The sequence below is a fragment of the Monodelphis domestica genome, chromosome 1 (assembly GCF_027887165.1).
Source record: "Monodelphis domestica isolate mMonDom1 chromosome 1, mMonDom1.pri, whole genome shotgun sequence".
Taxonomy (NCBI): domain Eukaryota; kingdom Metazoa; phylum Chordata; class Mammalia; order Didelphimorphia; family Didelphidae; genus Monodelphis; species Monodelphis domestica.
In genome coordinates, this window is record NC_077227.1 from 567902500 (window position 1) to 567920633 (window position 18134).

Below are 18134 nucleotides of genomic sequence, written 5' to 3' on the forward strand. Positions count from 1 at the left end.
AAAGGCTTGACAGTGTAAAGAAAGGACTGTTTGTGATTCATATTGCTTATTTTGGAAAAAAAGGCACAAACCAAAGATATTGCATTTCTCCTCTTTTTTTCTTCTCTTGCACAATTCAATTTGTTTGTCTGTTTTAGTAGAATCTCATTTGCTGCAATATGCTGAGTTACAGTGAGAAAAGTGACCCCAACAGATAATTTTAATCCCTGGGAAAATCACCAGCTATGTATCTTCTGCTAGCAAAGTAGTTTCTGGGGCAATTCCAGGGGCCCTTATCATTTGGGAGTTTTAGAGGATATGACTTTGTTCTTCTGTTAAAGTGATACAAGCCTCATGTTTCAAGTTTTGTGTAACTGTATGACAATCATTGTTGTTATGTTAAAGGGAAGGGAGTTGGAGGAGAAGAATGTTTTGGGATAAATTCCACAAAAATAAGAATCACTAGACTCAGCTCTCTTCTCTATACATTATTATTCCTTCATCCTACTCAATTGTGTTATATGGGATTTGTAAATTAAAAGTCAACTTTGAGAGCCATTAATAGCTCTTCCATCTGGAAGGACATGAGGCTCCCTACTTCTGGCATGGTCAATATGTATGTGAGTGAACAGACCATGAACTAGGGAAGTATTAGATTCAATCTCCATTGAGCACTTTGGGAAGTTCTGATTAGTAGCATGGGGCTGTGCTCATGTGATCTTAGAGCTTACCAAGATTTAGAAATATTATTGGTCTGTCCTCAGAATGGACCCTGGGCCATCCAGAGATTTTGAACACGTTGTCGCAGGGCCTGTGGCAGCCTGGATTCCCACAAACATGAACATTTCCATATATAAAGTAGAATAGACAAACAAGACTACATATGAAATTGTTCATCTTAATTTCATACACTGAAATGCATATCTTCTCAAAATTGTACAATAAATTCCATCCATTAATTTCAAAGATCATGTTTGTATATGTCTCCTCTGTCATTGCTTATATATGCTCTTTCCCCACTTCTGTTCAGTTCATTTAAAAATGTTATGATCTCTTTTTCTGTTTTTGGCATCATCATCACTGTGATTCCCCTTTCCCCTTCTAATTTCCCATTTTCTAATTATGAAACCAAAACAAAAACCCCTTGTAAAAAACACGAATAGTTAAAAATAAGTCTAATAAACTGACCATGTTCTAAAGTATGTGTCTAAGTCTGAACTTTGAGTATTCCTGATCTTTGTCAAGTGGTGGGTAGTATGATTTATCATTAGTTCTTTAGTGTCATGTTTAGTTATTACATTGATTAGCATTCTTAAAACTTTCAAAATTGTTTTTATTTTCATTGTCATATTTATTTGTGTAAATTGTTCTCTTTCTGCTCACTTCACTCTACAATAGTTCATATATTTTCTAATCTTTCTTTAAATCTCTTAATTTTATTAGTTTGTAATAATATTCCATAAATTCATATAAATAATTTGGTCAACCATTCCGAATTGATGAGCACCTATTTTCTTGCGAAATTCTTTGTGACAATGAAAAATGATGCTATTATTACTATACATATAAGTCTTTGATTTCTTTGAGGGATTGAGTGTTATTAACAGAACAAAGACTATTTACATTTGAGAAACATTTTGGCTACAATTTCAAATTGCTTTCTGAAATGGCTAAGCCAGTTCATACCTTCACCAGTAGTGCATGAAAAAGCCTGTCTTCCCACAACTTTTCCATAAATTGTCATTTCCCTTTTTTTTAATGTTTGCTAATCTGATGAGTATCTTCATTTCTCTAATTATTAATGATTTGGTGCATTTTAGCATAATTATTGATAACTCTGATTTATTCCCCTAAGAACTACCTGTTTATCACCTTCAATCATTTTTCTATCGAGCAACAGCTCTTATTATTACATATCTGAATTGATTTCTTATATAGCATGTCCTAAAAGCCTCATAGCATGCTTTAATCCTAAAACTGCTATGAGGTTTTTGGGATGTGCCATAAAAGACTTTAGTGAGGTTTAATAGCTTAAAATTGCTCTAAAACATTTGGGACCCCCATATACATATATATATGTATATATACATATATAAATATATCTTGTATATTAACTACTTACTATAAAAATTTGCTGGACAATTTTTTGTCTAATTAACTGTTTCCATATTCATTTTAATTACATTGATTTTGTTTGTGCATGACCTTTTCAATTTAATCTAATAAAATTTTCCATATATCTTCTGTGATTCCCTCTGCTTCTTATTTAGTCAGGAACTAACCCATATTCATAGGTTCACCCTTGGACTTTTATGATAGCAGTTGTGGGAAGAGGGTACAAATGAAAAAAAAATGTAACATGGCTTATAGCTAATAACTAAAACATACTAATTGAAGGTAACATTTTAAATGGAATAACCTAGATAAGATTAATTTATAAACTTCCTAGGCACACGATAATAAGAATAAAAATGAAAACAGAACCAAATCCAAATGCAAACAAGTAATAAAATGCAATGTATGACAGGATACAGTTACTAGATGTCAGTAGATGGTTCCTGTTTCATATAAGAACAATGAACCAAGAGTCTTTTTCTCCAATTTTGATGGCAGTCAGAGAAGTTAGTAATACTTGGAAAGGACTTTTCCAAGCAGGCTGAGTTCTTCATGTGCACTGAAAAATTCTTTACATACACCTTGTCTCCTGGGTATGGATCTGTAAGTTCAATTTTGTTATGTGAGGCTCTTCACTACAAGAAAGGGAGCAGAATACTTAGCAACAACAAGACATTGGGGTATGAAAAGGAGTAAGCTTCACCTCCAGATTCCTTGTAGTCCATTCTTCTACCTAGTGCCATCAGAAATCCTGATTACTTTGGCCATATCTCTGGCCATTCCCCTGGTCATTTTTCTGGGGCCCCTCAAAGTGATGACAGGTTCCTTGAGAGGTGTTATGGTTTGGGTTATGATTTACCTTGTTAGAATTATGAGCCTTGTTGGAGGTTCTATTATCATCTCTTCAACTTCTGTTCCTATTTTCCTGATTCTTCCATCTACAATTCATAGCTACATATTCATGTTTACCACATAAATAACATTGTGGTGATCTGCCAAGGTCCTTGCCATGTCTTTGAGAGGAGCCATGATTTCCTCAATTGAATTTGTTAAGAAAAGAGTTAAAATAACTGCCTCTTTCTCCCGGTCTAGTCTCATTTTTGTTTGTCTAATTTCTCCTTTTCAGCTTTTTTGGGAGTAAATTTCTCTCTCTCCAGTGTCACCTTTTTTTAAACATCATCTCTCAGTAATCTGGAGGTCAAAGACCACTGAGAAATTCAGGTATAGACAAGCCCTCAGAGAAGGAAACAACAAGACAGGAAACTTTACTTCCATAAGCACTGCCCCCCTGGGCAGCCCAGAAAAATTAAGAAACTATGGTTGGTTCCTGAGTTGTGACATATGAGAGTAGGTGGAGAAAAGAACTTATTAGAAGAGAACCAGCAGGAAATCGAAGACTTGGGCATGCATGTGAAAGAGTATAATGGGCCTTTGCTGTGTTGCAGCTAGAGGCCCATAAATGGCAACCATAGATTAGAAAGTTAAGTATCCTCTACTTCTCCTCTGCTTTTCTCTCTCTCTACTACTACTACTTTGATTTAATAAAATTTTTATGGTACTACCAGCCTCCTAATTTTAAATATTATAAACTTGTTCTTTTTCTTCCCTCTCATAGCCTTCAAAAATATTCACTGTTGTGCCCTTCCACTGCTCTATGTCCATGCAAGACCAGTAAAGACAGTTATTCTGAAAATACTCTTTAATTTTGGGTGAAGACTGATTTACAAAATGGTTTCTTATGATATGGGCATTCATTGGTTTTGAAACACCTAGTCCAAGATATCTTGCTTCTGATTGTACAATCCTATCATAAAAATGGGCTGGGAATTTATTTACTTCCTTATTAATATATTCTAATTTAATCCTGTTCTCTGGTCTTGAGGAGCAAGAATTCATCCCCCTTAATAAAAACATCCCGGGCTTCACATAGTTGCATATAGTCCTTAACTACATTCATGTCTCATTTTGGATCTTTTAAAGGCCTTTTTTTTTCATTCTCACCTTGAGAATTATCAGTAGCTGCAAGAATGACCTGTCTATCCCCTCAGTAAGTCAAGCATACATGAGATCCATTACATCAACCCAGCTTGGGTTATAAATCCTAAAAATATTTTCAAAGTTCTTGATCACAAGCAAGGGTTCAACATCCAAGGAAAAGGGAACATGATTTCTTATTGTTACTAAATTTCCTCTATGATCATGGTGGTAACTTCCCTCAGAGGAAACATGCCTTTACTTGGAGCTTCATTAGCTTCTACATCCAAGTCTGGAGTCTGAGTAGAGATGGGACAGAAAACACATGAAATGAGGGGAGAAGGAGGAAGAGAAAGAGAAAGGGGAAGAGCAGAAGGAAGGGGAGGGAGAGGAGGAGGAGGGAAAAAAGGGGAGGGGAAGGAGTAGAAAGAGGAAGAGCAGGAGGGGGAGGAGGAAAAGCAAGAGGGGAAGAGGGAGATGGAGAAAAATGAGGAGCAAGAGTAGAAGCAGGATGGGGAGGGGTCAAAAGAGAAAGAGAAGGATAGAGAGGTGGAGCAGGAGAAGGAGGAAGAGGATGGAGTTCAAGAGAAGGAGAAGGAAAAGGAAACAGGGCACAGACCCTGGGAAGAGTGGAGGCAGGGGCAAAAGGAAAGGGTATAATCAGTGAGAATGGAGGAGAATTGAAAGATGAAGTCCCAGAGCCAGATCTTCATAAAGAAATGAAGCAAAGGTCTGGGAGGAGAGAAACAGGAGGTTTAAGATGTTTAACAGTTTGGGGGAGCAATTGGGTTCAAATGACTCTGGTTGAGTAGAATATTCAATGAAAAAAAACCCAAACAAACCAGTAAGTCAGTTCCTTGGGATTCTTTTTTTTCCTATAGCCATCTTTAAATCCTTGATGCCTTATAGACAAATGAATCATATGTAGACCATGAGAAAACCCATTCTCCCCAGGAAATCAGTATCTTACAAAGAGGACTTTATTTTGGGATCTATTTTGGAATTTTTTCCAGGCCTCTGGAGAATTTCCCATTTTCTAAATGTAAAAATTCCCAAAAAGAGAAAGGGGGGGTGAGGGGATCAGGTTTTCCAATCTTATTGTAGGATTTACCCTCAAGAGGTCACTTTTTAAAACTTAACTTTCATTTTTTTTCCTAAAGAGGGCTCATTTTTAAAAATCTCCTTACTTTTCAAGCTAACACGTGTTCTCTATACATCAAGCTAAGAATTGGATAATTTTAAGGTGACAATAGAAATAAAAAGGAAAATCATTATCTCCACTCAAATCTCTCTGATCCCTCATTCTCTGGGACTGAACTAAAAGCTTTCCACTATCCTATCCCCCACAGCCCAACAATCTACTTTAAAATAACACAAGGATGAAGTTTTCCCATTTCAGGAACCTCAAACAACAAAAAAAAAAGAAATGTTATTTTCTAGTAAGTTACTTTTGCGGAAAACTGAGAGGAAGAGGAAGAGAAAGAAAGGGGGAAAAATCAGAAAAAAAATCATGAAGAAGGAATATCTCCATCTTCATGGTCAGCCAAATTGTTATGAGTAAAAATTAATCTTGGAAACTTTATACTAAATTTATGAGTATTTACTGCTAAAGAGAAAGAAAAAGAGAAATAAGGTTTCTAGCCTTTCTAACTTAAAGTAAGATCAGGTCCAAGATTCCAGCCCTGTGTGGTCCCTTTCACACCATACACAGATAAGCCAGATACCAGGATAGCTTATATAGGGAGAGGCCAGGAAGCCAGGACCTCCTCAAGCTTCCCCACAATGGCTTTTCAAGACTTGCCTAAGCCCCTCCCCAAGACCCTTCAATTGGCTCATGGCTTCCATAACTCATATTTCCATGTCCTCTGGGACTTTCACAGTCAGAAATTTGACCTTCCCTTTCTGGCAGGCACTTGACTCTGTGACTCCTGTGGTGAGTCTTTCCAGGAATGGACTGGGTTGGAGATCCCCCAGATATTTAATTCACACATTTCCATGTAGATTATCCATTTTCCTAGTACCTATAAACATTCCCATGTCTCCTTCATATTCAAAAATCCTTTAATGAGTCCATCCATCCCCACTATCTATAGTCCCATATTTCATCACTGTTGTGGACAAAATCCTCGGTAGGGTCGAAAACACTTTTTCAAATTTTCTTCACACTTTTTTATTTACTTTCTAAAGAGTTATCTATAATCTCATCATTCAACTCAAACTTCTCTCTCTGAAGTTACTAATTTTTCTTTTCAAATCTCATACTCCTTTCTCAGTTCTCATTCTTCCCAACTTCTCCTCATTCTTTGATACTATTATCTCCTTCTTCTTAAGGTCTTAGTCTCTCTAGATTTCTAGGATACTACTCTCACTTGATTCTTCTCCACCCTGACACTACTTCTCAAGCTCTTTGGCTGAATTTTCATCAAGTTCAATATCACTATTCATAGATGTCCCACCTGACTGTATCCTGGGACCTCTTCTTTCCTTATTCCTCTATATTCTTTAACATAGTGATCTCATCAATTCTGTAGATTCATTTCTATTTCTACTTGATAATTCCCAAATCTTTTTTATCCAGCCTAAACATCTCCATCATCCTCCAGCCTCACATCTTCAACTGTTTTTCAGATATCTCAAACTGTATGTTCTCTAGACATCTTAAACTCAACACGTCCAAAATTGAACTAATTGCTTTTCTTCAAAAATTTCTCCCCTTCCAAATTTTCCTGTTACTGCCATAGACACTGGAATACACCTAAGCTTGCAATGTATGTGACATGTTCAACTCATTGCTTTCTCTCACTATCATCACCATTTCCAATATGTATCCAAGATTTAATGATTTTACCTTTACATCATCTCTCAAATATGTCTTCTCTCTTCTGATAACTGCCACCACTATAGTGCAAGCACTCATCAATTTACTCCTACACTATTTCAGTAGCCTGCTATTTGGTCTACCAGTTGCCACCAGTCTCTCCCCACTCTATTCTATAATGTACTTGACTGTAGATTATAGTAATCTTCCTATAGCACATATCTGACTATGTAAGTCCCTTAACTCAATAAAACTCCAGTGATTCCCTATCACCTCCAGAACGAAATATAAAATTCTCTTTTTGGCATTCAGAATCCTTTATAAACTTCCTCTCCAATACCTCTCCAGTCTTCTTACACATTATAATGCCCTTTCCCATGTATTCTATGATCCACTGACATTGAATTCCTTGCTCTTCAAATGTGGCACTTAATCTCCTGACTCCAAGCATTTGGGGGGGGGGGCTGTTCCCCATACTTAGTCTTCTCTCTCTCATTTTTGCCCCTTGACTTCTTAAACTTCTTTTAAGTACCATTTAAAATTCCACTTTCAGAAAGCTTTCCCCAATCCCTCTTAATTCTAGGACTTTCCCTGTATTGATCATTTCCCATTTATCCCATATTAAACTTGTATTTTCATGATTATTTACATATCATTGCCTCATCAACTCCTCAAAAAACAGGACTGTATTTTGCTTTTCTTTGTATTCCCAGTGCTTGGTACAGTATGTGGCACATAGTACGTGTTTAATAAATATTTATTTCCCAAATGACTAGCATGAGTTTTCATATCTGTCATGCATCCATTTGGAACTCATTGTTGTAGTTGGTGTGAAGCATGAGTCTAAACCTAATTTCTGCCAGTTGTGCTTTCCAGGTTTCCCAGAAGTATTCTACATCTCTGGATTCTTTAGGCTCTTCTCAGGATTTTCCAGAGATGCCTTTTATGGATCTTGTCCACCAGGACAAGTGAGAATCTAGGTAGCAACCCAGAGGAGGCACAATATATACTTATAATAGTACATGTCATCTCCCCTGATGAGATATAAACTCCTTGAGAGCAGGAGTTGTTTCATTTTTCAGTGTATCCTCCACATCTAGCGAGTTCTGACATAATTGATTGATTAGAGCTAATTCCTCCCCATTGGAAGTCTTCAGGAAGCTAAATTACTGAGTATAGTTGAATAAAAAGTCTTAGGATCTTAGACCTTGGTTTAGGTCTTTCAATTTTGAAAGCTTTTATTTCATAAAGGGCAGAGATGATGAACATTTGCATTTGCAAATTCTAAAGTATTACATAAAGAGAAGTAGCCATCATTATTATCTCATTCTCATCTTTTAAATTGGGTTCAAAGAGAAAACTTCCTGGGGCAAGTCACTGTACTGATTTTCCTTTATGTTTTACAGACTTATAGAAATGGATAGAATAATTGCTTTTTACAGGTGAATAAAAAAGATTTGAATTTAAAACCATCCTCTGTCAGTTTGTTGAAAATTCCTAATACAACTCTAGTAGCAAATAGAATAAAAATTCTGATGACAGCAATTACAGTATTCTGTTTATATCTCATTAGAATTCTGCTAGAAACAGCTTAGGGAAAAATTACTACACTTACTATCATACTTTAAATTTTTTTAGTACGTCTGAACATCAAAACACCAAAAAAAAGAGAACTTTTCCACACACTAAAAAGAAAGGGAAAGGTAGATTACATGTGAAAACATAATCTATTATATAAAACTTATGTTAAATTTATGTATATATATATGCACATATATTTGTGTGTATCTATGTGTATATGTTATCCAAAAAAATCCTGATATAAATTTAAGCTATTAAAACTTAAGATTTTAAGTTAAATATAGCAACGCTGAACTTTTGGAATACAATGTATGACACATACAATGTTATTTTCAAAGCTGTTCAAATGATCTGTATTTCCTTCTGAACTGTAATCCTTTTTCAAATTTAATATTCTGTAGAATATTGATAACTAATAAAAATAACTGCTTTTTGTCATTATTTTAGCTTTTATTTTAGAATGTGAACTCATCTTTTTTGTCTTATTAAAAGCATTCTTAGCACAACTCCATTAGTAGACAGGATGACAGTGATATCTGCCTCATCCTATTCCTATATTATCTTAATTTCCTCTGCTAAGTCTCTATATTTTAGAAACACTTCATTCCACACAACTTGAAAATGATGAATGTTTTATATGATGACATCAATTTTAAATGCTGCTAAAATTTTAAGAATCAATTTGAGGGAAATTGTAGGAAAAGTTTCAGACTGAAAATGTTCTGGTTCTAATGTTTATTGACTGACTTCTCAAAGTTATTTTAAGATCTGTATTTGGGATTCATCATCTCTCAGGCCATGGAAAATAGTGAGCTGCTAGTCACTAGGTCGTATCTTGATAGGTATTCAGTAGGTGCTAAAATTTCATAGCCTGCAAAACAACTTTCTGTAGCTGCTTTAGTGTGATAGATGTGGGTTTCTTTCTATTAGTGTTTCTGCAATCTGCTTTGTGCATTTTTTTCATTTTTGAAAATACACAGTCAGGGGGCAGCTGAGTGTCCCACCTGGAGTTGAGAGGACCTGGATTCAAGTGTGGCCTCAGACATTTCTTAGCAGTGTGACTAGTCAGATCATTTAACCACCATTTGTCTAATCCTTGCCTTTCTATCTTGTTACTAAAATAGAAAATAATGGTGGGGAGGGGAGTTTAAGTGCACATTTAGACTCTTATTTTATAGCTCTTGATTGTTTTAAATATTTTATTGCTATGAGGCTTTTATTTTAGGAAACTCATGAAGCCCCTTATGTAACTGATAAAGACTATAATTTTTCTCAGTTGGAAGGAAGGACTAAAAGATAATGGAAGGCAGAAGCTGTGTGAGACTGGAAATCTGGGAGCTTTTGACCTTCAAAGAAGAGATGAGGATAAGAGGATAAGGAACTGAACTCAATATAACCATGAGCTATTAGAATCTTGTCTGGTTCATTGACCATTTGTGGAGTGTTCTGATGGAATTCACTGCCTCCCAGGGACTAGACAACCCTAATTCCTCTTCACTTCCTTCCTCTTTCCAAGCCCCATCCTGCTTGGTCAAGGATTACTATTAACTCTTGTATCTGCACTTTTATAACAAGTTTAGTCTTTGGGTAAAGAAAGGCTGATTTTGAATAACTGTTTCCTATAAATGAGTGAGCTCTACCATTAGAAAGGAGAAAGGGGAACATCTGAATGAGTAGCCCTAGTATTGACCACAGCCTCTAAGAAAGCTTTCCCTTTCTCCCTGGAACCACAAAGAATGTCTTCATTAGTCTCATGACATATTCAGTCGGTTTTCTGTTTAATAGCTTTATATTTGACTATATCTTGCCTACAATAGACAGGGGAATTACAAACATCACCTCCCTTCATCAGTTCAATTTGACCTGAGTTCAAGCTAGATGCTTTCATTTACTATCTGTTCTTGGTCTATAGAAAGAAGTTTATAGGATTGGGCGCAAGAAAACATTTCAAAATCATTCAAATAGCTTGTAGTAGCTATTTAATATATTTTTGGCAGAGCCTTTTTACCTTAATGTCATCCATGTTCATGCAGTGATTCATGACATATTATGGCTCTACTCCCTATTTAATTTCCAAGCCATACTTAGTTATTTTCAAGAAAAATGATAATGGAATTAAAGAAGAATCGTAATAGATTGAAACTGTCTACCTATAAAGCACCTGTCAATTTTTCTTGGCATTATTGTGTTTTAACACAAGCAGGGAATAGTTTTCCCCAAGGATGTTAATGACTTGAACTTTGTCACTATACTTGAGCCTAATTTCTCTACTTGAAGTACATGGGTATGGAATCTAAGTTAATGGATTAGCAGTAATGGGAGCAATGGGATTTCAGGAAGTTTGTTTAATAATTACTAAATTAATAATAACCTGTTCCCTTCAACTTTTCCATATCCTCTTTCTCTAATAATAATTATTATTAAAATAGCATTACTTAACACCTACTACATTCCAGGAACTGTACTAAGCACTCTATAAATATCTCCTTTGATCCTCACAAGAGTACCAAGAAGGTAAGTGGTTATTATTATGTAAAAATTAAATTATATCTCTAGTAATAAAAATATTATATTTTAAAAGAGGTTTATTAAGGATTATTAAAAATCAATGAATAAAGAAGATACAAAATATGAACCACGTGCCCATGGCTGATTAGCCACTTCAGAATCCCTGCTTTTAGCTTACTTACTACATCTTTGCAAAGGCAGGAAGAGAAGAGAAAGAAGAGGGAGAGGTAGGTGTTACTGCCAGTTAAATACTAATTGTGATCTCGCCCAGGTGGAGACTCAGGTGAGATTATAGAGAATTCTGGGAAATACCAAGGACTTCTGGGGATTGAAGTCTAGGGTTCAAATCTCCATTTTTACAATTATCTCCATTTTACAGTTGGGTAACCTGAGATAAACAGGTTAAGTGACAACCTTACATAGCTAGTAAGTATCTATGGCTAGACTTCAATTCATATCTTTCCGATTCTAAGCCCAGAAATCTATCCACTGTATCATCTAGTTGCCCTTATATTATTTTTGAAATGTTTATAGCTATAAATATTATACATCCATTAAACAATGATGTAATTGGCACACATTTGAACGAGTCATCATTATGACAGCTACATGAAGTTTTCTGTTAAGAAAAATGTTATCAGACTTGCAACTCAGTTAAAGCTGGTCACACACCCTCCTAGTAAGTAATTCACATACCTCAAGAAAGTGTTTGAACCCCTAATTGTGGGTCTTCTCAAGCCCTATTTTTTCCAGTTTTTCAGAGAAGCTAGAGTTTCAATAACCTCCTAAGATATAAGCATCCTTTCATTCATTACAATAAGATGTATAGACTTTCTGCCTTTCATTTAATATGTGCCTTTTCATTATGTCAAATTTCTTACAACTGAGTAGATAACTGGAAGTTTTTTACAACTTCCTTCTCCAGTGGCTCTCCCTATTCTGATTTCCCTGCTTCTCAAGAATATGGTCAAATGTGAAAAGGATTATTTTGTTCTTTGAGCTGCTCTGACATCTTGTACCTTTAGTATTTTTTTTTCAATTTATGATTAAGGGAATATAAGATTTCTGAAATACCTTGTTTCCCTTTTTTTCCTTTGTTTTATTTGCTTAACCCTCATTTGGGCAGTATGGCAATCCTATTCAAAATCACTTCAAAAATCAGTGTTGCTTTAATCATCTATTGTTTTGGAGTTGTGTTTTTGGAGTTTGCATTAAATGAAGATCTTCGATGACCTCAGGAACTTCAACTATTTCTTTCTCTCTTTAGATTTTAGGAACAACTCAATTCAAACTAATCTAGGTAGAGGCATCATTAAGCTATTTTCTTACATTTGCCCTGCACTGGTCTACAATGTATTATTGTGACTTGGAACTGGGAGTATTATTGACAAAAAGCTATAAGATGCCCTTTCCTGGAACTAGTAAGGTCTAGTGTGTGACGAAAGTATTCATAGCCTATGTGCATTCCATATATGCTTGTGATTTGTCCACTTTAGTATTGGCATTATCTGCACAGAAGCATTTCCTGAAGGCAGGAGGCATGGTAGATAGCATATAGAGCAGCGGTTCTCAACCTCTCAATTTGTAGCAATGAGAATACATAATGCATATCAGGTATTTGCATTCCGAATCATAACTGTAGCAAAATTGCAGTTTTGAAGTAGCCACCAAAATAATTTTTTGGTTTGGGGTCACTGCAACATGAGGAACTGTATTGCAGGGTCACGGCATTAGAAAGGTTGAGAACCACTGATTTAAGGCCTTGAAGTTAAAAGACTAAGTCCAAATTCTATTTCAGACCCTTTACTAGCTTTGCAACCTTGGGCAATATTTTAACTTCTTCCAGCCTCAGTTTTGTTATATGTAATATAGCACCCAATTTTACATGGCTATGATCAGTATCAAGAGATATTTGTAAATGCTAGCAAACATACATAAATGTAGATGTGTGTATATTATATATGTAGTTATATTATTATTAACCATTATTATTATTATTATTAATTATTTCTGATCCAGTCCAGTTTATCTTGCCTTCTTGTATACCAGAATATGAAGTGTTTCTCACTCGATTATAGTGCATGTCAGCAATTATAATTTCATGTAGAGCCAAAATCCCAAGTAGAACCCAATCTATCTGTTTCATTGATTCTTAGAACTAGTTGCCTCACACTGACCAAGGTCCTATCCCAATCTTAATACTATTGCTAGGGCCAGTTCTTCAGTATTTGAGTGTTCTAGTCAGACCTTAATAGCTACCTTAATGACTTCAGGAAACATTAAGCCCCCACTATAGCAGTCCAGTTCAGATGTTCATACATTGCCATTGTCTTCCCTCTCACTACCTCTTAGTATGGACAATAGGTTAGACTTGTCATACTTTGAGGGTTCCTGTCAAGCCTTCAGATCTTCTTTCCTCTTTTTTTCTTTCTTTCTTTCTTTCTTTCTTTCTTTCTTTCTTTCTTTCTTTCTTTCTTTCTTTCTTTCTTTCTTTCTTTCTCTTTCTTTCTCTTTCTTTCCTTTCTTCCCTTCTTTTTTCCTTCCTTCCTTTTTTCTTTCTTTCTTTCTCTCTTTCTTTCCCTCTCTTTTTCTCTCTTTCTTTCTTTCTCTCTTTCTTCCTTTCCTTCTTTTTTCCTTCCTTCCTTTCTTTCTTTCTTTCTTTCTTTCTTTCTTTCTTTCTTTCTTTCTTTCTTTCTTTCTTTCTTTCTTTCTTTCCTTCTTTCTTTCTTTCTTTCTTTCTTTCTTTCTTTCTTTCTTTCTTTCTTTCTTTCTTTCTTTCTTTCTTTCTTTCTTTCTTTCTTTCTTTCTTTCTTTCTCCCTTTCTTTCTCTCTCTCTTTTCCTGTTCCTCTTCCTCCTCCTCTTCCTTTTTCTTCTTCCCCATCCTTACCATTTTATTAAATTAGATTTTTATTATCATTAATTCTTTAAAGCAGCATTTCGTTCTGCTAAATCAAATATATTTTTAGAGTAAGAAAAAATAGTATAGTGGCATCTTGAGCATTCTTTCCATCTTGGAGTCAATTATGTGTTCTGCTATAGGATGTTGTTCATGAAAGCTTATCTATTCTTTTGTAATTTCTTCAAGTTTGATTTCATTACATAATTAGCTTATTTTCATAAAAATGTTATAAGGATAAAAAATAGTTAATTAAATTGAATTGCACAATTGATAGAGCACTGCTTGTGGAGTCAGGAAGAACAATGTTCCAAACAGGATTCAGACACTTACTAGATCTGTAACCTTGGGCCAGTCACAACCTTTTGTCCTAGATTCCTCAACTATAAAATGGGAATACTACCAGCGAACATAGTTGTGAGAATCAAATGAGATAATATATGTAAAGTGTTTTAATGCACTACCTGGGGCATAGTGGGAACTATAGAAATTCTAGTTATTGTTGTTGTTATATTTTCCTTACTATATTTTTGTCTTATTAGTAGCCATGATTTTTTCTCATGATTTAGTATCTTCTCCTCTTATAAATATCTTGAAAATTTATATTTTGGTGCCCTCAAAAAATTCAAACCCCAAAATGTGCCTACTCTATTGAGACATAGTTTAGTCCAATTGCTTTACCATCCTTTTTTTTTTCCTTTGAGGCACTTCTGCTTACTCACATCACATATTGGGGACTATTTTATGGTAGCAACATGGTTACTAATTTCTTTTTAAGTATCTATGCTGATCTTTTCCATTTTCATCTATTGTATTTCTGGCTTTACACGAATGTTCTTGTGACCATCTAGTTTAATTAAGTTTCTCATCAAGTTTTCTATAAACTTGCTCCTCCACTAATTCTTTCCCTATTATAAGGTGATTTTCTTCAGAAACATCTCATTATCCTGCTCCATAAGGTTTTAGAAATAAGTTTATGTTCTAAATTAGTATTGACTGTAGCTATTTATTTATTTGCCAGAGAGTTCAAGTGTTCACTGACTCAGATAATTTCCAAATTATCTTGGCTCCCTCATTGGGATGATTGATTTACATCAATTTAAGTGGTATTTTTAGGAAACAATGATCATGTCAATGACTATTCCTTTATCTGTGTCCCATTTGAGAAACATAAAAAATGTGATTAAATACATCATGGAAGAGCTGCTTTAATTTCAGGACATGTTATATCTTTTTTTCAAATTGCTGTGAATTTTGACATTTATTCTCACAAGCTAAAAAGTCTGGCTGTACAATAAACAGTTGATTTGGAAATTACTACTTGCAAAGTCTTCCCTTATCTGCTAAGATAATAATCATTACTTTTGAGGGGATGGTAATAAGCATTTAGTATATGACTACTATGTACTAGGCATCATGCTAAATGCTTTGTAAATATTGTCATTTGATCCTCACAAGCCTGGAAGGTTGGCACTGTTATGAAGTTGAGGAAACTGAGGCACACAAAGGTTAAGAGTCTTGCCCAAGGTCACACAGCTAATAACTGCCTGAGGTTGGATCTGAACTCAGGTCCTCCTGACTCCAGGCCCAGCACTCTATCCATTTTACCACCAAACTGTAATTTGGTGCTCATTGCTTATTTACTCTCTTTTTGAAAAAATATCCTTGTTAAATAGCATGAGGCTTCTATAAGGGCATTTTAGATTACTACATTAGTCTCTTTGGTGCCTTAAACTTGAGATTCTTCTTTAACATCAGTGAAAAAATTGTCATTTCAGTGACCAGCTCAAGGCTTCTTGGAGTTGCATAAGGGGCACTATTAGATGATTAAAAGTGCCAAGATCCTTGTGTTCTTCACTTTCCCCTTGCCTGTGGTGACATCTTGTGTCCACAGTCTCCACGTGGCTTCTGTCCCCTACTTGATTGAGACTTTCCTAATGGAGGAATGATTGCCATCTCTCTGTTCTATCTGCCTCATGATCCTTGAGTTCTTATTGGGACATCGTTACTGAGAAAAACTAATAAACCTATTTGGGGAAATGTCTTTTTGACCAGAACATGAACTCCTCATCCCTATACTTGGAATGATCTAAATTATAACATGATTGTAATCGTTTAAGAGGCAAATGACTTGGCATATAGTCTAGGCTCTGTCAATAAATTGCCATGTGACTTGGGGTAAATGTCTTTGATTCTATGGATCTAATTTTCTTTGTAAAAAAAAAAGGTTAATAAAATTAGTCTTTGAGGATGAACTCTTATCTTGGGGGATTTTATATGATATGCAAACTCTCAAATTTCCAGGTTAACTGCAGGAAATTCATTTCAACAATTTGACCATTGTTTAAGACACAGTATTAGTCAGTGTAGTGGAGTAGAAAGGGTCCTGAATTTGGAGTCATAAGACCTAAGATCAAATTCTGGGTCTCCTACTTACTTACTACTTTTAAGACCTTGGGTATGCACCTTCATCTCCTTTGGCCATTGTTGTTCATTGTTGAGTCCTCTTTGAAATGAAAGCTTGTGATTTGATGGCTTCTGATGTTTTTATCAAGTCTAAAATATGTTCTTTTTTAGCTCTTTATATTTTTTAATAATTTTAAACTGTGATCTTAAGGTTCTATGATCCTGTGATCGCTGAGATATTTTCTAGTTCCGAGATCCCTTCCAGTTCTAACTTCTCTGTCCAAAAATGAGTTTATCAATATCTCTTACAAAACATTTCTTCTTCCTTTCTTCTCCATTTCTGGCAGTGCCATCACCCTCCTTCCTCTCACCGAATTGAAAAATCATAGAGTCACTTAGCTTTTATATATCCATCTGACATATTCTGTCAGTCAATATTCTATTGTTTCTTGCTTTCAGCCATCTCTCTCATCCATCACCTTCCAACTAATCTAATTCTTGTCATGTTAAGACTTCTCCTGGTATAATGGGTAGACATAAAGAGGACAGTGTGTTTCAGTGATCATGAAAGCAACTGAAGCAGGTGCCATAAAGTGCTTAGAGACTGGTCAGACATCCAACACTACATCCCAAGCTATCTCCACTCATCTTGGCTTTTGTTCTGCTTTTAGACATCAATGCCTCTGCTCTGGAAAACAATGAGACTGAAAACTGTGCAATTCTGTCTCACTTAACACCAATTCACAAGCACACTGTGATGTTCTTGGTCTTCTTTGAAAAGGATTGACAAACAGCAACTCTGCTTCTGGTTCGCAGAGGGATATTTCTATCCAATAATTGGTGATGTGGAATTGAGCCTTAGAATAAAAATTAGGACTAAGTACATAGATTCAAGAGTCATATAGAGATGATGGTTGGACCCATAGAAACTGGTAACCAAAGAAGATATACTGAAAAAAACAGGTCTCTAACTGAGAGATCAAGGTGGATAGATGGTGCAAATCCCCCTTAGAGAGCTTCCTAGATGCCTAATTGTTGTCTCTGAGTATCTCAGCTCCCTATCTGTGAGAAGAAAACAGGTTTCCCTCACTGGCCAGTAGAGCACAAAAACCCTAGAGACTATATTATAGGGAGAAACAGTATCTATTTTGTTGTAGATCAAGGTTAGGAAGTGAGGATTAGGGAAAAAAAAAGTTTCCCTGGCTCTAATTTTCTTAACTCACACCCCTCAGAACTAAGTTCATCGCAAGATGAATGCTTCTGGTCTTCAGGCTCCCTGTCAGCTCCCTGTTTCTGGCTAAATGTCCCCAAAATCTGACTATCTGTCTGATTATAATCCTCAGTTTCTCCCAAAGTTGTCTCAAAATGGTGCTGAGTCCACCCAGCTGGGTCTGAACCCTGAAGAAAATCCTCAGAGCCCAAGAGTCAGAATTTCAAGGTAAAATCGCCAGGCAAGTTGACACACACAGCAGAGATAACTAATTCTTCTCTAGGATGTTCACCAGCTAAACAGGAACCTCAGGAAAATAATTTGAAGGTTTCCCTTCATCCACCAAAAGTTTGAAGTAGGAAAGCTCACAGAAGCAGCTCTTCCTCACCAGCTTGGGCAGGAAGTCACAATTGTACTTTCAAAACTCTTTTTCCTCTGCTCCCTGCATCCCAGAATTCTCTCTCCGGAGTTCCTAGTGTGTGCCCATGCTAGCACCTTAAAGACAACCTTCAACTTCTCTTAAAACTTACGCTTATCTCTGTGATTCTACTATTACAATAGAGATAAGAAAAGTGAGGTCAGCATGAGATTCAGAGGGAACCTGCAAAGGAGTAGTCTCAGGTAGGAGAACCAAGAAATAGAGTAG

General features: G+C 35.7%; 1 protein-coding gene across 15 annotated transcripts in view; it reads left to right on the forward strand.

Moving 5' to 3' along the window:
• The window catches only part of LOC103092677 (actin, cytoplasmic 1-like), a 106249-nt gene that overhangs the window by 25245 nt on the left and 62870 nt on the right, over nt 1–18134 (forward strand). The gene's annotated exons all lie outside the window — the stretch shown is intronic.